We start from the raw sequence: 17,453 nt of genomic DNA, 5'->3' as shown, positions 1-17,453 counted from the left end.
TGCTGTCGAAGAAGCCTTGGCGAGTTGCTGCAGAGCATCCGGTGGATGGTACACACTGCAGCCACAGTGCGCCGGTGGTGAAGGGAGTGAATGTTTAGGGTGGTGGATGGGGTGCCAATCAAGCGGGCTGCTTTATCTTGGATGGTGTCGAGCTTCTTGAGTGTTGTTGGAGCTGCACTCATCCAGGCAAGTGGAGAGTATTCCATCACACTCCTGACTTGTGCCTTGTAGATGGTGGAAAGGCTTTGGGGAGTCAGGAGGTGAGTCACTCGCCGCAGAATACCCAGCCTCTGACCTGCTCTCGTAGCCACAGTATTTATATGGCTGGTCCAGTTAAGTTTCTGGTCAATGGTGACCCCCAGGATGTTGATGGTGGGGGATTCGGCGATGGTAATGCCGTTGAATGTCAAGGGGAGGTGGTGAGACTCTCTCTTGTTGGAGATGGTCATTGCCTGGCACTTATCTGGCGCGAATGTTACTTGCCACTTATCAGCCCAAGCCTGGATGTTGTCCAGGTCTTGCTGCATGCGGGCAATCATTGCACCTTTGATAGTTCATCTGTGCTTACTTTTTGTCACAGACTGCTTTGATCTGGAATTTGACAGTAATATGCAATATTTCTTTTTCAACAGCTTCACTAATTGGTGTTTATAGTTCCCATCTATTATTTATTCCTCCAGTACTTATTAAGATAACAAGCTCCTAAAAAACAGAAGATGAAACAGTTGGATTTTCTTCAGCCGGGAGTGTAGATGTGATGCCCGGTCCATTTTGAGGGCCAGGCCTCATTAACATCAGGTCAGCGGGCTGCATCAGCAGATTAAGCACCCCAGGGCAGCCCACCAGTTCTGGGCTGCCTCAATATCGGGCGGCCTGGCCGGCCTCTGGGCTGCAAGAAGGTAGGTAAGAAGGAAATGGAGGGGGTGAAGGGAGGGGGTGATCTCAGGAAGAAGGGGAGCTCTCCTGCTCCTCCTGGACCCACAAAAATAAAGAGGATTTGGGGCCTTTGGGAACCTCCTCTGTCGGGCCACCAGCTGATACTGGTCGGAGCACGCATGATACACGCACCGCCCTGTTCAGACCAAAAATGGCGTATGTCGTCACAGGATCCCGATTAGCATTTTAAATGGGCCTACTGTTTAACTCAGGGGGCTTCTCCAGCCACCAGAGTAAGGCTCTGGGGGTCTCATCACCAGGGTCACATCGACGGTGGCAATGGGGCAGTACGTCATTGCTCACCATTTTCGGGGTGCTACCACCCTGTTTCTGCCTGGCGGGAAGCCTGAAAATTCAGCCCAACATTTTTTAAGCATTCTAATTTACAATTATGCCTGTCCTGGCTAAATGCAGGAAAGCTGAACTTTATTTTAGGTGGATGGATATAATAAAAAGCTGGGGGTTGTCCTTCAAGATAAGCCCTTCCTTGCTTCAATCAACTCAAATCCATGCATGTTCCCCTGAAAATTGCCATCTCTTACAATTAGGCTGATCTTCTGATCCATATATAAAACATGATAATATATTAAAGTTTGTTATCTTAATATGAAACAAAACTGAATTTGTCTGTTTTTTTTTCAGGGGCTCTTTATTTTAATGTGTTCTCGCAAAATAAATAAGAAGATTTGTGGGACCTAAATGGCAACATTTAAAACTGAAGCAATCTCCATTTCTCAGCCACACAGAGCAAAGGGTCGAATTGTTAAACTGATGATTCCATTGATTCCAGCCTACCATCACAGAGCACTTGGGATAGATCAACAATTGGGACAGATGATTCTTGTTTCTTCCAGTCAATATATTTGCGATCTCCTCTTATGCTGTGCAAAGCCCTAATACCACAAGTAAGGGCACCCATCAGCATATTGGATTTTGGTCAGCGACTGTTCGAGATCCCCAGGAGAGCTCACCAACAACCAAATATCATCTGTGAAAAGGACACACCAAGACTGCCCCTTTCAATGCCATCAAACACATCATTGATAAAACATTGAATAGGATGGGTGGCAATGCCTCACTTAGCTATGTACCCATATAAGCTGTAATGGTTTACTGTTGGTGTGGATATGCTGTGTTAGTCAGGCTGAATAGATAGTGATTGCTGCCCATTCTGATTCTGCAGCTTAATGACTGCTACGCTCATTAGGGCTAAAAAAAATGGCCCTTAAAGCTGCACAGTAAATTTTGTAATAATAGATATATTAATTCTTTTGAAATTGCTTGAATGGTACCTCAGAGGGATTTTATTCACTTTGTTGGAAAGGGTTTTGTTTCTAAGTTCCCTTATCCCCTGACCTTTGAGGATGGTATCATCATACGGTGGCTATTAAGGGTAGTTGAATAGTAAATGTGGGGTAATTACCCACACTTACCCTTCAAATGCCAACATACAATTTACCACTGTTTTGTGTCTTAATTCACACCAACAATAATTTAAGTCCATTCAATGAAAAGTTAGAAGAAATCATGCAAATTAAACATCTTAACAAGTCAGACTTAAGTTTCCACTGCTGATAACAAAACCAAATATGCCAACTCTTAATGCATAAACCACTCTTTGGAGAGGATAAATCTCTCAGTTTAATGAAAGAGAAGGCAGAGAAAAATCTGGAGTTAAAGAGCTTAATGCTACTGCATATAAGGCCAGAATAATTTCCAAAATCACGGGGATTGTAGGAGTTGGCTGAATTACCTCAAAAGGATGGACCATAAAAATAAAATTCAAAACAAGTCCAAAATGGAGCTACATCTTGAAAAAATAATGTAGTTATTTGGCAGAAAGAAAAGTGACCACACATTTTACTCATAAGCAGAATTGAGGAAGAACATGTGTAGTTAGCAGTTTTCCTCATGCTAGGTAAATCATAAAAATAGTTGGATACAATGTAGTTTCCATCTATGTTTTATTTGATACTGTCCCATAAATATGCCACATAATCATAAAATACACTTAAATCATTGTAGTTAGTTTCTAAAAATCATACTTTGCTTGCAAACCTTAAAGTTCTCTGGATCCTAGTTCTTGGTAATGAATTGGAATAGTATTATTAATTGTTGCACTTGATATGGAATAAATGATACATGACAGATCTGCAACAGAAGATAAATCTTAAACCCATTCCATATGAGCACTTGTTTGACAAAGGTTTGGATACAACATTGTGCTGGATATTCACCTTAACTCTTTTCCTTTATCATTTATTCAGTCGGTGATTTTCTGTAAGAGATAGTGCAATGCAAAGTTCTGAGATTTTCACCTCAGCAAGAACAGCTGAAAAACTATCTTGCTTGAGTGCATGAGAAGATGCAAGTGGGATAGAAGGAGTTTTATATTACACCACCCAATTGATCAAGTCAGTGCAGCAAGAGTTTTCTGCTCTCCAAACTGCCATTGAGTAATGTACACCATCAAAGGCCTCTGCAGGAGAGACCTCAAACATGCAGGACCTATTCTCTGGAATATGATTACTAATGTGGCCATGCTTTGATGGCTTCAATAGAACACTGATAAACACGAGTGAGGGATTCGGGGAACTAATTTAACTGCATTGGTTTATGCCTGCACAGGCCAGTGGTTGAACTGTCCACTTGGCCTCCATTAGTTGCTTACATCCTCAAGCACAGAAACAGTTGGGTGTCATTGAAGCCAGCACCTCTTTCCAGACAAGCAACAGAACAAACTGCAGCATTCGTGTGGACCCCGCACAGCCAGCATAGGATAGACTATGGTGAGAAGCTAGGAAATGTGGATGAGCAGAGAGATTTAGGAGTCCAAGCACAAAAATTATGAAAAGCTAATGGATAGTTACAAAACAAATAATTAAAATGGCTAATGGAATGTTGACCTTCATCTTGAGAAGGCTGGAATTCAAAGGGGTGGAAGTTATGTTACAGCTTTACAGAGCTCTGATTAGACCCCATCTGGAGCACTGCATTCAGTTCTGGGCACTGCATCTCAGGAAGTATACATTGGTCTTGGAGGGGGTGCAGCGCAGATTCACCAGAATAATACCGGGGCTAAAAGGGTTAAATTATGAGGGCAGGTGGCTTATATTCCCTCGAATATAGAAGATGAAGGGGTGATCTAATTGAGACGTTAAAGCTGATCAAAGGAGTTGATAGGGTAGATCAAAACTATTTCCTTTAGTGGGGGAGTCCATAACGAGGGGGAATAACTTTAAAATTAAAGCTAGGCCGTTCAGGGGTGATGTCAGAAAGCATTTCTTCACACAAAGGGTAGTGGAAATCTGGAACTCTATCCCCAAAAATACTGTTGAAGCTAGGTCAATTGAAAATTTTAAAACTGAGATTGATAGATTTTTGTTGGGCAAGGGTATTAAGGGTTACGGAACCAATGTGGGTAGATGGAGTTAAGATACAGATCAGCCATGATTTAATTGAATGACTGAACAGGCTCGAGGGACTGAATGACCTACTCCTGTTCCTATGTTCCTATGTTCCGGGCTCACAGGCAGGCCTGTGTTTCCCTATCATGTTGAGGTACGTGGGCAGTGCAAACATATCTTCACGGTTCGCCCAAGACTCCGCCACCTCTACTCCTTCCACTAGTGGGTCACATAGAAGTACAGCAGCAGACACAACACTGCTACTATAGTATATATACGATAAAGGGTCAGCACAGTGCCACATCATCATAATAATGATATTCACACAGTGCATGTGCACTCTCAATAAAATAGAAACACGTTATGAATGTTCTAAATATTGTATTCATGCTGTATTTATTACTACATTAAGGTACACCCTTATTTTGTCAGCATATGGAAGCACAACCTGGGAAATGTACGTCACACACATTTATAAGTTAATAATTTATGTTTCTCTGCAGCAAAAAATTGAAAAATTCCTTGATAAGATCCTGCCTTACCTGGGGCACTTCCACCAATGTCTAATCCTTTGCAGTAAAGTCATTTTCATTCTCCTCCTCTTCCTGGGGCCTTGTTGCTGCTGCTCATCTTTGGCAAGCATATATGTACCACTTTTGATGGCAATATTGTCCATCACACAATTGTTATTGTATGAAATTGTTTTGGCTCATGCTGCAGGACAACCCATAGTGCTCAAGACATTGGAAAAGTTGCTTTGATAGTCTAAAGATACTCTATTATATTGCTTCCTCATCGTATTCCTCTTCCTGAGGGGTACAGGGTTGTCAAAGGTGTCAGTGTCCAAGTTCTGCATGGCTAGCCCTTGTCCCCAGGGGATTACTATGCAATCCATTTTATTTCTTGAATAGTTTGTGAACTCTTAACTCCATCGTCACTTGTGCATTTGTGAACACTGCCTGGGAAACGAGCAGTCACTTGCATAATTCTTTGCCTGTGGTTGCATGCCATCTGTGTGTTAAAAGCACCTACCCTTTCTATTGACAAAAAGGATGGTTTTGTGGTAAGGTGCATAAATAGTGATATGATTCTAATCCACTGTGCCTTGTACTTGGGAAATAACATACATCTGAAAAAAGATATTTGTCTGTCTAACTTCCACTTGCATGGTGTTTAGTCTTTCTCCCAACAACTTTTCTCATGTTCAAGGGCTAGACTAAAGTTTCTGTAAGTAGATAGAGTTCTTTAAGGACTGAATCTCATGTCCTTATTCTCTGCCGCATACGGGTTAGCATGCCCAGGTATTACAAATTTGGACCTCCGGTAGATAAATGCTTAGGTACAGTGGCGTCAGTCACTTCTATCAGTGGTATGAGTGTCCTATTTTTATGGTACTTACACACCCTATATATTTTGCATGATAGCAAGACCCAAGGGGTCGAACAATAGTCTCACTTTGTGATCTGAAGTGGACATTTGTGTCTTTCGCACTCTTCAAACTCTTCAAAGGCAGACTGACCAAACACATGGTGAGATAAAGGTTGACACAAATTGATAGGTAGCTTTTTTTCACAGTAACGTGAACATACAGAACAGCTGCTGTGATTGGACTCATTTTATTACAAACAGTACAACTTATCTTCGTGTAATAATACAAAATAAAGAAAATGCCATGCTTCCCCACTTCAGTAGGTCAACTTACTTGTGTCAGCCTTGGCTCAGTGATAACCCTCTCACCTGAGTCAGATGGTCATGGGTTCAAGCCCCAATCCAGGACTTGAGCACATAATCTAGGCTGATACTTCAGGGGAGTAGGCATTGTTGTAGGTACTGTCTTTTGGATAAGGTATTAAACCGAGGCCCTGTTTATTTTTTCAGGTGGACATAAAACAAGCAACGGCACTATTCAATGACTATTCTCCCAACCTTAGAAACCCCAGAGAACCTCGACAGAAACTAATAGCATATGCCTTTAAAACCCCAACATTAAAAGTAAATATTTTTCCTAATTACTCACTGAAAGGTGTGAGTAAGGCCCACCAAGTCCTCCTATCACCTCCACGGGCAGAAAGTAATGTGCTGCCAGACCAATCCTTACAGGATAAATTACTTGGTCAGATTTATTTGCAGATGAAATAATACACAGAAGTGAAAAAGACATCACAAAGTGCGAAAACAATGCAGCGCTTCAAGGAGAATGCCCACCATCACCTTTTCAAGGCAACTAGAGATAGGCAATAAATGCAGCCTTGCCAGGGTCACCCACATCCCAAGAACAAATTAAAAAAAACAAAGGACACTTTAATGCCATCTTCTACCATTTGACACACTTCAACAATCACCTTTCAGAAGAACCTGAAATCTCCTTTTGATTTGTTCCTCCACTGTTCCTCTTGGATATATTTCCCCCTGAGATTCCTCCACTCACCTGCCCTAAACTCCAATTTAGCCTGTTCCTCCTCAGAAAGAAGGATGCCCCCAGTTTTACAGCACTCATTCTCTATCACACATTGGTTCATGTGACTTATCCGAATGTGACACAAATGAACTGTGCAAATGTCCGGGCATGTGAGTCCTCTCTGGTGAGCTCCATAGTTCAGAAATGCAGTTACGGGTGAATATTTTTACCAGTAGGGTTTAACAGTTCAATTAACCCATTCTGTATCTTTCCTGACTTGAGTTTTAAAAGCTGTTCTTGCACAAAATAAACCTTTACAAAGCATAAAGCAATTGGAGTTGTAGACTCCTGTTACCCCCATAACTCTGTGTTGATTGTCCACTACCTCTGAAACACTGGAAACCGATAACAGATGCTATAACTTATCGAAAGTAACATTAAATATCTTATAAAGGGGAGGGTACCAGTGGGGTGGAGATGGATTAGATGTAAAGGAATATGTTGGAAGATACTACGGTCTGGTCTGATTAGATGGTAACCTTAGCCACGCTGCATGGAGGATAACATGCTGTTACTAATTAGCAGTTGTTATTAGTATATAATTTTCAAAAAATAATGTATATATTAATTTGTAATTAATGTTCACTTTCCTGGCACTCCCCCATCCAAAGTAATATTTTTTTAAATTTCTGATGGGCCTTATATGTAGAACCACATCATTCCTACTCTTTTTTTAAAGCCTTTCAATTGAGGGAAATGTCTCTGCACTATTAGATTCCATTAATAAATTATAGATTTTAGTCCATTATCATTCACTCTCATCCCAAACCCATCAATAGATGGTGAAGCCAAAGGAGAATTCAGCCCCTAAAACCCTTTTACCTGTCATTTAATTAAATTATCCCATAATGAAATCTTCCCTAATGAGCTTGATTTTAATAATTTATTAGCTACTAAAGCATCGCTCAGGATTTCATCAATTATGCATGAGACAGGCGGACTTTTGGATTTTTCAATCCATCTTCTTTTCATTTGTGGTACAATTCATTATGAGCACAAGCACTGTTACTTAGGGCTCCCAGGTGATTGACATGGAGCTAGAGGTCAGATTATCGATATACACTGCCTTGAGCTTGCCAACAGATATGTGTTAAATTGAAACATATTGGTCTTATCCTTAGCTTGCATTTTCTTATTTGTCTGCTGCAGAACAAAAGAAAGAGTCTGGCTTCAGGGAGCTGAGAAAAAAGGTTTAAATTTATAAACTCTGGCTCTGACACACATCATTTAACTATTTTACTTAAAATGATTGACAAAATGGCTTCCGCTGCTGATTAACTCCGTAGAACAGCAGTGTTGAGTAACTAAATGAACGAAGATAGTTGTGAAGAATGATTTCAAAGAAATGCTGGAACTGAGTTTTGTTTCCATGTTATCTTTTCCTTTTCTCTCAGCTCTCATAGAGTGGGAGAAAAGAGTACGCAGGAGGTGCAGAGTCAAGGATAAGCACATGAAGTGCTGAATCAAGGGTGGACATGCGAGCTGTGGAGTCAAGGGCAGGCATGTGACTTGCTGAGTCAAGCGATGATGTGTGAGCTGTAAGGTTGAAGTCAAACACATGAGTTGCAAAGTCAAAAGCAGGCAAGTGACCTTTGAAGTTGAGCATGGGTACATAAGCCGTAGAGTTTGCCAATCTTAATCTAATCACTGGTGTAGCTCATGTTTTGCATTCTAGCTTGATCTGTAAATCGGTTTTTAAGTAGGAATTTGGTCAGTATTTAACCTGGATGTCACTACTTCAATTTAGGTACCTTTTTGAAGAAGTTAAATAATTTTGAACAGTAAAAATCATTTTGGAAGTCTACACAGGCATTTGGAGATGTTCTTTCGCTAAACTCCCATTATCATAAACTTGGTTTGTTGCCAAGAAAGAAAATGCAGTGGAAAATTTGTAAATTTGAACAGTGCACAGACTACAGGATCAAGGGCAGCTGGGAATCAGCACTGAGACTGAGATATTGGTAGGCATTCAAGGTGAATAGATGAAATGAGTCAAAGGCAGGTATATGAGGTGGGAGCTGAAGGCAGATACGTGTTGCAGAATGAAGGACAGACACATGATGTGCAGAATTGAGGGCAAAAGAAGACAAAGGCTATGTAAATTGTTTGCTTGAATGCACACTGATAATTTTGAAAAATTTGTTAAAGGACCCAGCATTTTAGACTCAGTGCTAATTTCCAATTGCACTCTGTTTGCCGCAAAACCTCCTTTCGTATCTGAAACCCCAACATCCCCCTCCCCCAGCTACCTGCTCCCTACCATTCTCTCCATTATTGATCCCATTCTTAACCTAATTCTTGAGGTGACAGGAAATGCTGTAAGGGGCCAAACTATCTCAGTATCCTTAGTGTCAGTGAAGGGAATAGAATATTTTAACTAGCATTGAGGATAGCCCAAAAGTACCTCCAGCCACAACAGCCATCTCTTCCATCTCTTTCTGCTCACACACCTCTATCACACCTCCAGAATCTGAAAAATAGCCATTACCAGCATCCAAGCCACAATCATATTTGGGATGTACTTCATAGACTTAGTTTGTGTTTGGTTCCAAATCTTTGGAATACTGGAGTATTTCATTTCCTGTAGAGGGAAATGGATCTACCAACATTTCCCTCATCAGACATGGCTCCCGTTAACTGATTAACGAATCATTTTGCAATCAGTTGTTCAAACCAAACAAGAAATGTTTAACCTTTTATTAAAGAAATAAAATGGCCAAAGAATAAACAGATGAGGTGCTAAAAACAATGATTACTAAACATCATCACTCACTGATGTGGTATCACTTATCATTCATTATCAGTCATGAAATAACTTAATGATCAACCATTGTGAGTGTAATATCCTTTGTTTTCCCATGTGTGGTATAAATGTCTCCTTTATGCCATCCACTTGTATTTAGATGTGGGGAAAGGAAAATAGAAATGTAATGTATGGCCAATAGATTTCTTCTCAAAAGCACAAATTCTGGGAATATGTGCACCTTTCTCCTAAATATTGAATACCAGCTGCATTTTACTTACTGCGTTAGAAATCAATCTCTCTAAAGAGAGGGCAGACCTTTAATAGAACTCTCTCCATATCCCTGATATTGGAGTAGTATGCAATCCATCAATATATACTCTCCGTCAATATGTTATTAATTATTAACTTCAGCTCTGTGCAGCTGAGGACAGTATTTCAACAAGCTTGTTATTTTACAGATTGCATAGTCATCATTTTATCGATTCACTCGCGCATTACTGTATGGTAACAGCTAAGCAATACCATGGGGTGGTGGGGTGGGGGGGGGGGGGGTGGGGGGGGGGGGGTGGGGGGTGCTACATTCTGTAAACAAAAGACCTTCAAGACCTTGAGAACATTCCACACTAAAAGAATTAGGAAACACAGGATGAAAGACTAAGCACATATAATTTATTGTACATTAGGCATTATTTTAATTTAAATATACCACAACATGTATGTAGACCTCTCTCTGTTAAATCATTGTGAACATTTTGTGACTTTCCCCATCTTTGCATCAGGCCCATTGGATGTTACTGTGTCCAGGATTTCAAATGGTAAACAATGCACAAGCACCTTTCCCCAGTTTTGTCCCTCCTTATTTTGAAACCATTGACTCGTGATCACATGTGGTTTTGCTCCATGGGCACAAGCTGCCTTCTAATACCTCAGCCAACAGTCCCATTCTGATTCTTCAGCCATTAGCCATTTGTTCATGTGTGAGCTTGGTCAGTGAGTGTTGTCACACTAGTCAACAATAAGGGCCATCACTATCTTGACCCTGTGCACACTTAATGTGTGTGTGTATATCTTTATATTATATACACACAGACACACACACACACGCACACAATTTCCAACACAGTTTACTGACAAGTTGACAATCAGGAGCAGGGACCCTGGCTGATCTTTCCCACTCGCTAACCCATGACGCTGATTTGGCTGAACTCAAAGTTTTTTTGGACATAATTTCATAACATATTAGCTAATGGTCTAAAGTTGTTCTTTAATGCAGTTAAAAATATTTACTATTGTTCCTTTAGAAACTAAGTGATATTAACACCAAACATGCATTAACCACAGATGGAAAGAAATTGCAAAAGGTTGCATTTAGGACATTGTTCATGTGTGAACCCTAGACAGTAAGTGTAGCAGAAAAAGTCAACCATATATTTTAGCTGATCTTTTTCCTGCTGGTCTCCTTTATGGACTTTTGATTCTTGACTTAATATCCAATGATGATGTCACCAGGGCCATGGGAATGGAGGGGGCGGAGGCAGGAAAGCAACAGGGTTGCTGTTTGCACAATAATAGAGAGCACAAAAGTATGATTACTCTTTATGGGAAATAGGTGGCACAGCAGGTCAAAACACTATGGACCCAAAATTCTGGCGGTGCAAAAGTACCAGCAGAACTGAGGGACTTCTGCCTACCTGCAGGTTGTAAATGTCGGGGTCATCTAATTTAGGTAATGAAAGACATGCAAGCTGCCTAAATACAGCCTTCAATGCCTCAGATACACTGGGTGGGAGGGGGGTGGTTAGAGAGAAGGGGCAGAAAACAGCACAGGCGTGTGTTAGGCCCCAAATAGACCGTGAAGTGAATGGACGCAGAAAATGCCTGGAAAATACCTGGAAGATGAGCAAGGGAGACGGAAGTGGGTTAGAGAGAATTTGGGGATGAGTGAAGGGGCAGTGAAGAGTGGAGTGAGAGGGTGGAAGGGATGAATGAGGGGGTGAATGGAGAAGAGAAGATGTCCAGAGATAAAGCAGAGATATAAAACCTGCTGCTGCCTCAAGAAGCAATGGCAACCCTGGAGGGAGCAGGTAATCTGGGAGATAAGGATGGTAGCTGGATCGAAGAATAAGTGGAAGATCTGCACGTCATCATTAAATGTTTGTACACTAATATTGCGAACAGTAATTTTTAGGCCTACGATCACATTTTGATTTTGGTATTATATTATTATTAATTTAACGAAACACTTGTGTGCAATCAGTGTGTGTGAATATGTTACATGCATTGCAAAATTATGGACAATATGATTAATATACTGAGGCCATTTAAACTTCATTAGGTCCAACGCCTTTGAGAGCCTCCATTTCTACTAATTGTACAATTTTCATTTCCCAAAATGTTTTAATGGCTTTTCCTAAAAGCTCCCACCACTTGCTTGGCTTCTCGTCCTCTGATTTGGTACAGATTTTTCTGTGTGGGATTCAAAAAGATTAATTTAGCACTTGGAAATTCATTCAATTCTTTGTGAGGGTATAGCCTTTTTTTAAACAATGATCTATAACAACTACACCTTAATTTAATCTTCATATCTGTCCTTTGTTGCTACTTTACAGTAATATTCTTATTAATTTGGTGCTCTTTTTCAAGTCATGAAACTCCTTCTGGACCTCATCCCAGTTCGTGACAGTAGTCCGGCCTGAGTTCGCAGGTTACTTTCCTGTGGAGCACGCTTGTAGGCACTGCTGGTACACCAAAAATTGTATCCTGTTTCTCCATGACTCAATCTACTAGGATCTGCTCTGGTTCCTGTTAATGAAATCATGTTGCATGAAATGTGCTGCAGCAGAATTGCTGTCACCCAACATTTTGAGTGGCTCCCATTAATAACTAAAAGATAAGGTTATTAACCCTTTTCTTAAAAAAGTAACAAAATATGCATCCCCTTTCCTCCTGCTGTTTACACGAGTCCTCTTTTTGGCAGAGATAGAAATCAGAAGTGAGAGCTGGTTAAAACTTTGCCACTCTTCTCTGGAGGATATTGTAACATCCTCTGACTGGTGCAAGCATCTGTACCATTGCTTTAGCACCACAGATATCAGCTCAGTGAATATCCTGGCTTGCCCATGTGCCTTGCTGTATCCATTCTTTGTTGGGTTACGATCATTGTACAGAGGTGTCATCAGTTTTTGGTTGCACTGCGTAGCCTGTATCTCTGAGGAACCAGCCATTCATTCTCCTTCAAAGAGCTGTGTCATGTTTGATTGCCTCAGAATGCCCCATCCTGGAAGAATGCATTGACGTACATTATTTATTGTCAGAGTTGCACAATTATTTGTAATGTTGACAGATTAAAGCACTTCCTATTTAGGTACACAATAGGATTGTTGGCAGTTGTTTGAATGACTATATGTGTACAGTCAGTGATGCTCTGTACCTTGAGGTTAGCCATTGATTTGTACAACTGTAGCTACCTCTGATGCTGGTGGTGCTGCTGGTCGCTGTCAAAGTGTATGTAATTGTAAACAATTTTACAACACCAAGTTATAGTCCAACAATTTTATTTGAAATTCACAAGCTTTCGGAGGCTTCCTCCTTCCTCAGGTGCTCCTTAATGGAGCAGTGGATGACAAAGTTGCTAGCTCCTGTGATGTTCCTTATGGGTGTCTGGAAGGTCCTTGTGGTATAAAGTTGAGGGCACTGGTGCTAGTGATAATGCACTGTGAATGGTTTACTGTCTCTGTGAAGCAAGTGACACACAACCCTAGCCTCTGTGCTGAGCCTTACCCTCATCATGCATTGCTCCTCTATTATGTCTAAATAGCTGACTCTGTTGCATAGATTTACTGCCTGGGGTACTTTTTTTTCTGAAGTAGAACATTTCCTTTGCCCTCTGCACTCCCAGGGTTGCCCTCTCCTCCTGCTCTTGCTGCACTAAAAGCTAAACAATAGCTGGTGCGTTCATGTTATGAGGCTCAGGCTGCTGTGTACTGTTCACTTCTGTCAGTGCTATGGTGATTTTATGAAATCTTGCTCTCAGTTTAGCTGAGTTTGAGCTCAGGAATCAGTTTTTGTTGATAACCCCCACCATCACCCATGTAATTCTGATATTCTCCTAACAATCCTAACAAAACGGAACATTTTTTCTCACCAATTGCCATTAACGCATTTTAGGATGGAAATAATGCTGAGAGTAGTAATACAAATAGATGAAAAGTCTGTTACCACTTTCTGTCAGACTTACTCCCTTGTTTTACACACATCTACTATTTTGTCAAAATACAGCAGAAAATATGGCCCCAGGCAGGGCAGACTTGGGCGCAGCTGTGATGCCCCCAATGGTCACATAACCTGCTAACGCTCATTGTATGGGTTACACAAATGAAGAATGAACAATTAGGTATGGTAGTGGAGTGCAACCAGTATCTGTGAGACTATACCCTGGCATGAGTCAATGCCTTCAGAAAGTGAGGGGAGGAAAGAGAAGAAAATTGAAGGAAAAAAAATTGGTTTATTGAATTTAATCATGATATTTTAGAGAAATGTTTTATTTATTCTAGACAGGATTCTAGTGTAAATTATCCCCACGCCTACGTCATCTGCACCCTTATCAAGAACCCTTTGAATAAGGCAAGCAGAAATATTAATTTATGGAACATTATGAATATATGTGAAATGATTGATTAGTTAGCAATGGTATAGAGAAACACTGCTGGACATTTTAGAAAATGCAAAAATCCAAAGTAAACTAACTTAAATATGAAGTGTAATTTCGCAATCCCCTGCTTCCAGTGGGGAGCCAGGTTGCCAAGGAGCACAGCTTGGAGATAAAGCTACAGCATAGTAGCTCCCATCCTCTGGCTTGCACTCCCTGCTGGGAACAGAAAATTGAAGAACTACCCCAATAATTATTGTTCTGCAAAAAAAACCATTATTTCTGAGGAATTTCCAAATTTTAATTTGCTAAAATGTATTTTTAATAAAGGAAAGGCGACAGCCTCATGAAAAATATGTTAGCTTTCTACTGTCATTTACTTCTTTTAATTGATGAAGACATTTTATTGATTTTTCAGTTTGCATTGCGCACTGGATAAATCATCTGAGGCTCTTAATACAGAAATATTCTGATCTTGACCTTCAGCTCTCTAATAATGAAGGAGGTCATGAGCTTGGACAGCAGCAAAGGAGCAAAGGGTAATGCTCTTCTAGAAAGAGTTATAGAGTTCAGATGTATTTAATAATAGTGCAGTATTTCATTAGCTTTGCTGAAGTGAGCATCTAACCCTAACCACCATCTCCAGAAAAATGGTGGTGTAAGGAGTGTGAAGAGAGCCCCACTGTGGTTTGGCTCTGTTCTTGACAGATACCATAAGCTGCCATATTGCAAGTTATACTCTTCATAAAAACAGTCATTGTGTTTCACAATTTTGGATACATTTGTTTCATTTTCAATGTTCACACTTAAACATGAAAATCCAATGTCCCTTTACTGTAAAAAATGGAAATAAATTTATTACCATACCTAAAACCTCAGTCAAGTAAAGGTGAAAGCCGTACCTACACCCCAAACTCTTCTTAAATGTACATTTTCATTTAATATTTTCCAGACAAGCATACATATGGGGTAAGGTGGCATAGAGGTTATATTACTGGACTAGTAATCTAGAGGCCTGGACTAATAATCCAGAGAATGTAAATTCAAACCCCACTGTGTACTTTTGAGAATTTGAATTTAGTTTAAAAAAAACTGGAAATAATTTTTTTATTTAAAAAAATGCTGGTGTCAGTAAAAGTGTAAAAATGAAGCTGTCAGATTGTCATAAAAACCCAACTGGTTCACTAATGTCCTTTAGGGAAAGAAACTATCTGCCCTTACCTGGTCTGGCCTCTATATGACTCCAGTGCCACACCAACGTGGTTCACTCTTAACTTCCCTCTGAAGTGGTTTAACAAGCCATACACTTGTATTAAACCACTACCAGTTCAAGAAGAAGGCTTTACCACCATCTTCTCAACACAACTAGGGATGGGCAATAAATGCCGGCCTTGCCAGCGACGCCACATCCCAAGAATGAATTTTTAAAAATCATCCGTGCTAAACATCAAATACAGGAGAGACACAAGGGTAGGTAGTTACAGTCCGCTAATTCACCTCTTCTCCACTAAACTTAGCCAACCAAAACCGTACCTGCTTCAGGTGGCAGGTTAAAGCTTGATGGGGGGCAGGTTTAGTCAGGACATTAGGGATAAGAGATATCCCTGGATCAGATGAGGAGGAATTTCTTCACTCAGAGAGTTGTGAATCTTTGGAATTCTCTACCCTAGAGGGCTGTGGATCCTGAGTCGTTGAGTACATTCAAGGCTGAGATACATAAATTTTTGGACTCTAGGGGAATCAGGGAATATGGGGAACGGGCAGGAAAATGGAGTTGAGGTCGAAGATCAGCCATGATCTTATTGAATGGTGGAGCAGGCTCGAGGGGCCATATGACCTACTCCGGCTCCTATTTCGTATGTTCTTATCATAAACTCAGTCAGTGGTTGATCAGACCCCTATAATCCAAATTCACATTATTTGTTCTCATATATAATGTGACTTGATATTTTAACATATCTTGTGTAATCATTTGACCTAATTTAAAACTATCCTACTTAACCTCAATAGGTAGTTTGTAGTTACTAGCAGGTGTACTGGATACTTCAGCTGTGGTGATATTAGTTCCATAAGCCTGCTCCAATTATTATGTCTTTTTCTTTTTGCAGATCATTAGTAATTGGTCTTTTTTATTCCTGGTCACAGCAGGTAGACAAGTGCTGAAAGTCGATACTAGCCAACAAGGTCACAATTGCACCGGACTTTCGGGATGTCTTTTCGTAGGATATTAAAGCGACTGAAGTCTGTGTTCTATTGTAGTTATCGGCACAGCTCTCCCTGAAGGGTAGGGTTGGCGAGCAGCTGCACAGTGAATTATCAGAAACCAGGTAGAACAATAGGTGCAGTGTGTGTGGTGAATCAATCCGGTTGAGCAGCTTCTAAGAACAGTGGGTCTCCACTTGTGCTACACAGATGGTGAACGTCTATCTCTATAAATTCGGTCCGCAACACAAAACTGCTCCTAATTTGGCATTAAATTGGCATTTTCAGTCAGAGATGCCACAGGCTGGAGCAGGAAATGGAAAAATGTCACTCTGGTACAGCAGGGGGTGCTGTTCTGAGGTTTGAGGCTGAGGTACATTCTTGGGGCAGAGAAGAGAGAGCTTTAATCTTCATCGAACCATCTTTCATCTCACCTGGGAGAGCTTGATGCTGACACCGGGTGCCCAGAGTGGAAAAGTGTTTCCGTCGCACAGCACTAATATCCTTCAATATCCCTCAATTTAGTCGGCACAAAGTTCCCTGAGAAAGTTGAAGAGAGAGCCTATTAAGTAAGAGGAAAACAATAATATTTACTCAAGATAATGTAGATAGCTTTTGTAGTATGTGTGTGTATATATGTGGATGCATGTGTAGGTAGTGTGCAAATATATCTATCATCAGTACATTATAGTGATGGTCCTTGTTTTTAATCCCCTGCATTCTTCCTCTATTGCATCTCATCTAGCACCACCACCTTCTCAAGGGCAACTAGGGATAGGTATTGCTAGTGATGCCCATATCCCAAGAACAAATTTTTTAAAATGCTACCCTTTGGAATATTCCATGTGACTTCATATCTCTGCCCACCCCGCCCCATTAGCAGTAGCGCATTGTATTTACAGCATGTCCCAAAAGGGATGACAAGCAGTGCTAATGCAGTATAACAACTGGACTAAATCTGTATTGAAATTGGTTTAAATACCCGGTGGACTTGGTGTTCTTTTTTTTTATTCGTTCACGGGATGTGGGCGTCGCTGACAAGGCCGGCATTTATTG

The 17,453-nt window shown here is 40.7% G+C and overlaps 1 long non-coding RNA gene across 1 annotated transcript in view; it reads right to left on the bottom strand.

The window, feature by feature from the left end:
* Positions 1 to 10,187: 10,187 nt before the first annotated feature.
* The window catches only part of LOC137335169 (uncharacterized), a 202,937-nt gene continuing 195,671 nt past the window's right edge, over positions 10,188 to 17,453 (bottom strand). The window contains exon 4 of the long non-coding RNA XR_010966352.1: positions 10,188 to 16,937. This is a non-coding gene — a long non-coding RNA (uncharacterized lncRNA). The remainder of the gene's footprint in view (positions 16,938 to 17,453) is intronic.

The sequence above is a fragment of the Heptranchias perlo genome, chromosome 19 (assembly GCF_035084215.1).
Source record: "Heptranchias perlo isolate sHepPer1 chromosome 19, sHepPer1.hap1, whole genome shotgun sequence".
Lineage (NCBI taxonomy): Eukaryota > Metazoa > Chordata > Chondrichthyes > Hexanchiformes > Hexanchidae > Heptranchias > Heptranchias perlo.
Note: the sequence above shows the minus strand (reverse complement) of the source record. Positions and strands in the feature narration are given on the sequence as shown.